General features: G+C 43.0%; 1 pseudogene; it reads right to left on the bottom strand.

Annotated features, from left to right (window-relative positions):
• Window positions 1-365: 365 nt before the first annotated feature.
• On the bottom strand, window positions 366-2521 carry LOC132370136 (elongation factor 1-alpha, oocyte form-like; annotated as a pseudogene).
• Window positions 2522-7771: the final 5250 nt, after the last annotated feature.

Genomic DNA, 7771 nt, shown 5'->3' with positions numbered 1-7771 from the left:
TGGGTGAGAGGGACGGACATGGTAGTGTTGGACTAACCTACTGACACTGTGCCATTGTAATATAGTTTTACGTTTGAGGGAAACGGGAGAAGGTTGGGATAGAGCCCTGTGTAGGGAAACACTTCAAAGCCTATGGGCCTTAAAATAGAACTTTAGTTTCATAGCATGTTGGGAAATTTAGTTAGCAGTATGTGGGATCTAGTTCCTTGACCAGGAATCCAACCAGGCCCCCTACATTGGGAGCCTGAGCCGTAGCCACTGGACCACCAGGGAAGTCCCTCAGGACTAATTCCTAACAAGCACTTCCACCACCGACGAGCGCCAAGGCCCTTGACTTCCCCAGGCGCTTAGCTGTACCACAAAGTCTACGGGCTTCCATTTGGGGGGTCATTCTTGCTGTCTCTGGCCACGTGGCCGCGTCCTTCAGGGACACATTCTTCACGTTGAAGCCCACGTTGTCACCGGGCAGGGCCTCAGGCAGGGCCCCGTGGTGCATCTCCACAGACTTGACCTCAGTGGTGACATTGCTGGAGGAAAGATGACCACCATGCGGGTTTCAGGAAGCCGGTCTCCACACGGCCCACGAGCACAGTGCCAATACCTGTGCAATAGGAGAAGGGCAGGCAGTCACAACAATTCTAGACCCACCCAGTGAGAACTGGCTTCCTGGGAGGTTCCTTGGTTCTTGGGATCAAGGACCAAGGTCACCTGCAGCAATGGTAGGAAGCGCTGAATCTGATGACTGGCTATTTATGCTATGTATCAGATAAACTGGAAATGCTGGGGGCTTTGGCATTTTATCCCAGCTCACAAGTCAGGATCTGAACCCTGGCAAATCAGACACCAGAGCTCATTCAACTCCATCATTCCTATAGAAGCCCTGTCACCTCACCTCCAATCTTGTACAAGTCTTGCAGAGGCAGCCTCAGGGGCTTGTTGACAGGGCAAGTGGGAGGGAGGATGGAGCCCAGAGCTTCCAGCAGAGTCACCCTGGTGGCACTGCCCTCCTTTCACTCAACCTTCCAGCCCTTGAGCCAAGGCATCTGCGGGGATGGGGATGCGGAGCAAAGAGAGGTGAGCCTGGGGCGTGGCTACCTGGGTGCCCACCCCAGGACCAGGACCAGGACCAGGACCCACCCCAGCTGCCCACCTGCCCGGCCGCCCACGGACCCAGCCCGCTCTCACGTTGGTGCTGGGCTCCAGCATGTCGCTGTGCCAGCCCTAGATGGTCACAAAGACTGCTGAGGCCGATCTTCTTGATGTAGGCGCTCACTTCCTCCATGATCTCCTGGAAGCGCGCGGAGATGTAGGAGGGCTCGGTGGAGTCCATCTTGTTGTCGGGCACGATCAGCTGCTTCACGCCCAAGGTGAAGGCCAGCAGCCTGTGCTTGAGGGTCTGCCCCTGCTTGGAGATGCCCGCCTCGAACTCGCCCAGCAGCCGGCCACGATGAACACTGCGCAGTCAGCCTGCAGGACACAGACACCACGGGGTCAAGGGGTTAGTTAGGGGAGGGAGCGCTGGACCAGCTGGGAAGACGCTAGAGCTTCAGGCAGGCCCAGGCCCCTTGGTAAAGCTCTGGGAATGTATGGAACGGGATGGGACGCTCTCCAAAAGTGGACAAATTCGTGGGTCCCTTGGTTGCTGCTGTGCACAGAGGTCCCACCTTCCAGTTAAACTCTCACCCAGTCGCACACATGAGGTTTTAGTTCCTTCCTCCTGGACCCCAAGTGACCTACTTGTCTGGGTGTCAGAAAACCTGGTCCCTGCCCTAGCCTGAAAGGGGGATGGTGTCCAAGCCTCCTCATTAGAGTCTGTCCTCCAGTTCTTTCAGAATTGATGATTGGTATGGGGTGAGGAAAACCTTCTAAGGCTTATGATACTGACCTTCCCCAAGTCCCAGAAATAAAGCCTAAGTTTCCTCCCCTTCTGAACCTCTCCTCCCTCCCTCCACCACCCCTCCCCCATAGGAAGGCCCCTGGGAACATGGGCTGCTTTACCTGGGTGGTGCACGTGATCATGTTCTTGATGAAGTCCCTGTGGTCCGGGGCATTGATGATGGTGATGTAGTACTTGCTGGTCTCAGAATTCCACAGGGAGATGTCAGTGGCGATGCCACTGCTCTCTCTCTGCCTTCTCTGCCTTCAGTTTGTCCTGCACCCAAGTGTACTTGAAGGAGCACTTACCCATCTACAGAGGGATGGCAGTGAGTAGAGCAGCATCGATGGTGAGCAGAGGGGTCTAGCCTGGCAACTTCAGCGGTGCCTTAGACCCGACAGCACACCCTGCTGTCCATGCTCTGCCACCAGACCCACCCAGGAGCTGGACATCCTTCCTCCAGCTCCCCACCAGTCCTAGACACAGACACCGCGGGTGCCTTACCTCCACTGCCTCCTGCTCAAACTTCTCAATGGTCCTCTTGTCGATCCCTCCACACTTGTAGATGAGATGCCCGGTGGTGGTGGTGGAGTTGCCAGAGTCCACATGGCTGATGATAGTGATATGGGTCTTCTCTTTGCCCATGGTGGTGGGTTCCTTCCTTCAGTCACTGTTAGACTGGAGCATGGGGTGGGTGAGGCCAAAGCATTCCAGGCAGACCCCCCTCTCTCCTCTCCTCCCCTCCATCTTGCTCCTGCCAAGCACCCCCCTCCCCACTTCATGGCCTAGCCCAGAGCCTAGGACAGGGTAGTGTCAACTGAAAAGTAAAACCAACTTGCCAGGCTCACACCCCGGTAAGGGTCAGGGTCCCAGGGGCATAGCCAGTACTTCCAAGTACATAGTCCTGGCCCATCCATCTTTCTCCTGTGTGGGCCTTCCCCAGAACATGTGGGGGCTTAGCCATCCCCCATTCCTCCCATCCCCCCAGCCCACCCCCACTCCTGACCCACTTTTTTGCACAAGAAGCCCTGACATTCCATACTTTCAGCTTCTCCCCTGCCCCCTGCAAGTCCCTACCTCCAGGGAAGAACGAACGAAGTCGACCCAGCAAGAACTGCAGCAGTTGTGATGATAGTTAACATCAAGATGTCTTGTTTCCTGCTTTCATAAACCTAGCACTGGACCCTCCTTCTGGTTCCACCCACATTTAACGCCCAGAGCCAAAACTGATTTAGGAAATGCCATTCTCTACCCTCACGCCCAATTTCACAGACTTCTTCCTTGACGGATTGGATGTTTGGATGAAGAGAGGGTGGGTGACCAATGTTGACAGCAGCACTATTTACAATAGCCAAGGATATGGAAGCAATCTAAACAGATGAATGGATAAAGAAGATGTGAGATGTATATAGTGATATATAGATAGAGAGAGAGAGAGAGAGAGAGAGAGAGAAAGAGATTGAGATCTACACAATGGACTATTACTCAACCATAAAAAAGAATGATATAATCTCATTGGCAGCAACATGGATGGACCTAGAGACTATCATACTAATTGAAGTAAGGCAGACAGAGTAGGACAATAATCATATGATATCACTTATATATGGAATCTAAAAAGATGATACAAATGAGCATATTTACAAAACAGAAACAGACTCACAGACATAGAAAACAAACTTATGGCTTCCAAAGGGAAAGGGGATGGGGAGGAAGGGATAAATTAGGAGTTTGGGATTAAGAGATACACCCTATTGTATATAAAATAGATAAACAACAAGGATTTACTGCATAGCACAGAGAATTAAAGTCAATATCTTGTAATAACTTACAATGGAAAAGAATCTGAAAAAGAATCACTTTGCTGCACACCTGAAACTAACACAACACTGTAAATCATCTATACTTCAATTAAAAAAAAAACTGATAGATGTGAAAGGAGATATAAAGTCATAGTTACAGTTAGAGACTTTAAACGTCCTCCCTCAGTAATTGACGGAACAATTAGAAATCAACAAGACTAGAGAAGAACTCAACAAAGATATCAGCTAACAGGAGCTAAGAAACCTTTATTGAACACTGTACCCAACAACAGAAGAACAAATATTCTTTTCAAGTACCCATGGACCATCTACCAAAACAGACCCTATCCTGAGTCATAAAAGATACCTCAACAAATTTTAAAAGAACTGGAATCATACTGAGTATGTTCTCTGAACACAATGGAATTAAATCAATATCAGTAAAAGAAAGGTTACAGGAAAAGCTACAAACACTTGGAATCAAAATAATCCATGGGTTCAAAAAGAAGTCTAAAGGGACATAAAAATATATATTGAATTTAATGAAAATGAGAACCCAACTTATCAACAGTTAGGAATGCAGCTAGAGTAATGTTGAGAGAAAAACATACAGCAATATATATAGGTACTTGCAACAATTTGGTTGGATCTCAAGGGCATTGTTCTGAGTGAAAAAAGCCAGTCTCATAAGGTCATATAAGGTGATTCCACTTATATAACATTCTCAAGATGAAAAAATTATAAAGATGGAAAAGAGACTAGTGGATTTCAGAGGTTAGGGATAGTTGGAGGGGGCGGGTACATGTGATAATAAAGGGGTTGCATGAGGGAGGTCTTTGTGGTGACGGAATGGTTCTGTTATCTTGATGCTGTGGTGGCTACACAAATCTATACTTGTGTTAAAATGGCATAGAGCTATACACATACATTATACCAATATTAAATTCCTGGTTTTTATATTGTACTATAATTATGTGTGATGTGACCATTGGGAGAAGATGGGTGAAGAATACACAGAAACTCTTTGTACTATCTTTGCAACTTCCTTTAAATCTATAATATTTCAAAATTAAAAGTTTTTCAAAATGAATTAAAGAAATCATTGCCTTCCCTAATGAAATCACATTCTCTCCTGAAATGTCAATTATGGTATCAAATTAATTAAATTTATAGCTATATAGTGTGTACAGCATCATTAAAAGGTAACTATACACGGCTTTTGACCCTCAGTATGTATGCATGTGCATATATACATATATATATCTACTCGCTGTTTGAACTACCTGTGAGCTCTTATAAACTTTCAAGGTTCAGTTTATAAATCTTATCTTTCCTATGGTGTTTTCCTTGGTCCCTCCACACCTACTCTACAAGCAAACTAATTTTACCTTTCCATGTGTTCCCAAAGCACTTTGGACCTATCTATGATATAGCAGTTAATACCTCTGTTACAATACTTGTTGATGTATTTGGTCTCCTCTATTAAATAGAGCTTCTTAAGGGTAGATATTCTAATTTACCCTTCAATGTATATCCATGGTCAAAAACTATGCCTATGCAAAATAGTCACTGAATAAAACCAAGTAATGAAAATCGCATTTAATAAGTTACAGAAAAGGATAAACTATGAAACTATTCTATAATTTTTCATTCTAAAAGTCCAAGCAAAGTCTTGAAGGGAAAAAAAAGACTTTGATTTTGGATAATAATAGACTAACTATTATCTCTCATTTAAATATATTTTAGTACTTTGATATCAAAAATACTAAAATTTTAAGTCAACTTTATTCTTAAAAGAATATTCCTGGGCTTCCTTGGTGGCGCAGTGGTTAAGAATCCGCCTGCCAATGCAGGGGACACGGGTTCAAGCCCTGGGCCGGGAAGATCCCACATGCCCGGAGCAACTAAGCCCGTGCGCCACAACTACTGAGTCTGCGCTCTAGAGCCCACAAGCCACAACTACTAAGCCCACGTGCCACAACTACTGAAGCCCACGTGCCTAGAGCCCACGCTCCGCAACAAGAGAAGCCACCGCAATGAGAAGCCCGTGCACCGCAAGGAAGAGTAGCCCCCGCTCGCTGCAACTAGAGAAAGCCCACATGCAGCAACGAAGACCTAATGCAGCCAAAAATAAATAAATAAAATAAATAAATTTTTTTAAAAAAGAATATTCCTTAAAACTCCACTGCCAGGATAGCTAAATACACCTCTATCATACTGAGTCTCCTAAAGATACCAACTATAAACTCACTGCAAAATCAAAACAAAATAAAACAAATAGACAAAAATGTACCTGAAATTACTGGAGAGTGACCAAAAGGAAGAGGGAAATCGGCACTTGGACAAAGGGAAAGGAAAGTACCTTGGTGAGCTTCCTGTTTTTATGACTTTTAACCTGAGGGTGCAGGTAGTCAGTGCCTAGTGGTGTTGCTAAAAGTATTTATTAAAACCCATAGATAGTCCTTGTAGACTGAAGAACTAGAAGAAAGAATTTAAGAAACTGCAGCAACTGGATAGTGAAGGGGGAATTCTGGAAAAGAGAGATAAATAGAGAAGACCCTCAGCTTCTCTATATAACTGTGCCCAAATCTCTGGTAACCCCTGAACCATGCAACCAGAAGCCACCCAGCTAAGGATAAGGGAGTATAATTTAAATTGGAGCTTCCACCCAAGAGAAAGAGTTTTCAGTTTGAGTCCAAACAAGTTAATTGTCTGTCTAAACAAACAAACATCAAACAAACAAAAAATAAACATTCCTCATAAGAAAGTAACAGAATTTGGAGCCACCACACATAATATTCAGAATGTCTAGAATATAATGCCAAATCACTCTGCAAATGCAGAACCAAGAAAATATCAACAATTCTCAAGAGAAAAGACAATCAACAGAAACTAATCCCAAGGTAACCTCTGTGTTAGAATTAGTAGACAAAGATTTTATGCCTGCTGTTATAACTCTGCTCAGTGAAGTAAGGGAAAACATGCTTGTGATGAATAAGAAGATAGGAAATATCAGCAAAGAAATAGAAACTATAAAATAGAATCAAGTTTTTCATTCTAAAATGAAAAAAACATGAAATGTGAAAAATAAATCAGTAGATGGGCTGAAAGCAGAATGAATACATAGCAGAAAGGATCAGTGAACTTAAAGATAGATCAATGAAATCATCCAATCTGAGTAACAGAGGGAAAAAAGAATGAAACTGAATGATCAGGATTTATAGGAATATAACAAAGGATCTAACATATGTGTAATTATCATCCCAGAAGGAGAGGAGAGAATATGGCAGAAAAAATATTTGAAGAAATAATAGATTTAAAATTCTCAAATTTTGTAAATGATATATTTACCATTTTATCATTTATTTTATTTATCATTTATTTATTTATCATTTATTTATCATTATCATGCAATGAAAACCATATGCTTAGGCACATCATAGTCACACTGTTAAAAAAAAATTAATCAAAGTAAAAATACCATGAAAGCATCTAGAGAAAAATTATACATTACAGTTAGGGGACAACAATTTGAATGTCTACTGATTTCTCATCAGAAATAATGGAGGCCAAAAGACAGTAGAACAAGACTGTAAGTGCTGTAAAATTCCCTGAAAACATTGTTTCTCATAGTTAACCAAGGAAAACCATATCACACATATATGAAAATAGTGTTTTTTTCCATTTCTTGTCACAAATTTTCAAGTCTCACATCACAGAACTCTAAGTGAAAATTTGGTACAATCTTAGGAGCATAGGCATTTCAGTAGCGTGTCTCCATATCAATTAAAACTGCCTAAGCTATAGATCTAAATATCATGTGTCCTTGTTATTGTTAACAATCTAAAGTTTAATATTCACATAAGACTCCAACAGAGATGCCAGTTTACTTCTACATGTTCTTCATTGAATTTTCAAGTACTTGAACTACAATAATTATACTAAGCATTTCCTACCTTCAAGTTCTTGTATCTTTCCTCTCCCTTTACTCCTGGTACTTGATCTCATTCTGACATCAAAATTGAAGATTTTTGAAGGAGAACAAAATTGAAGAAAGAAATATTGATTTATTCAGCTTTATCCACTTATTCAT

The sequence above is a fragment of the Balaenoptera ricei genome, chromosome 8 (genome assembly GCF_028023285.1).
Source record: "Balaenoptera ricei isolate mBalRic1 chromosome 8, mBalRic1.hap2, whole genome shotgun sequence".
In the NCBI taxonomy this organism is placed as follows: Eukaryota; Metazoa; Chordata; class Mammalia; order Artiodactyla; family Balaenopteridae; genus Balaenoptera; species Balaenoptera ricei.
This window is presented reverse-complemented; position numbering and strand designations above follow the sequence as displayed.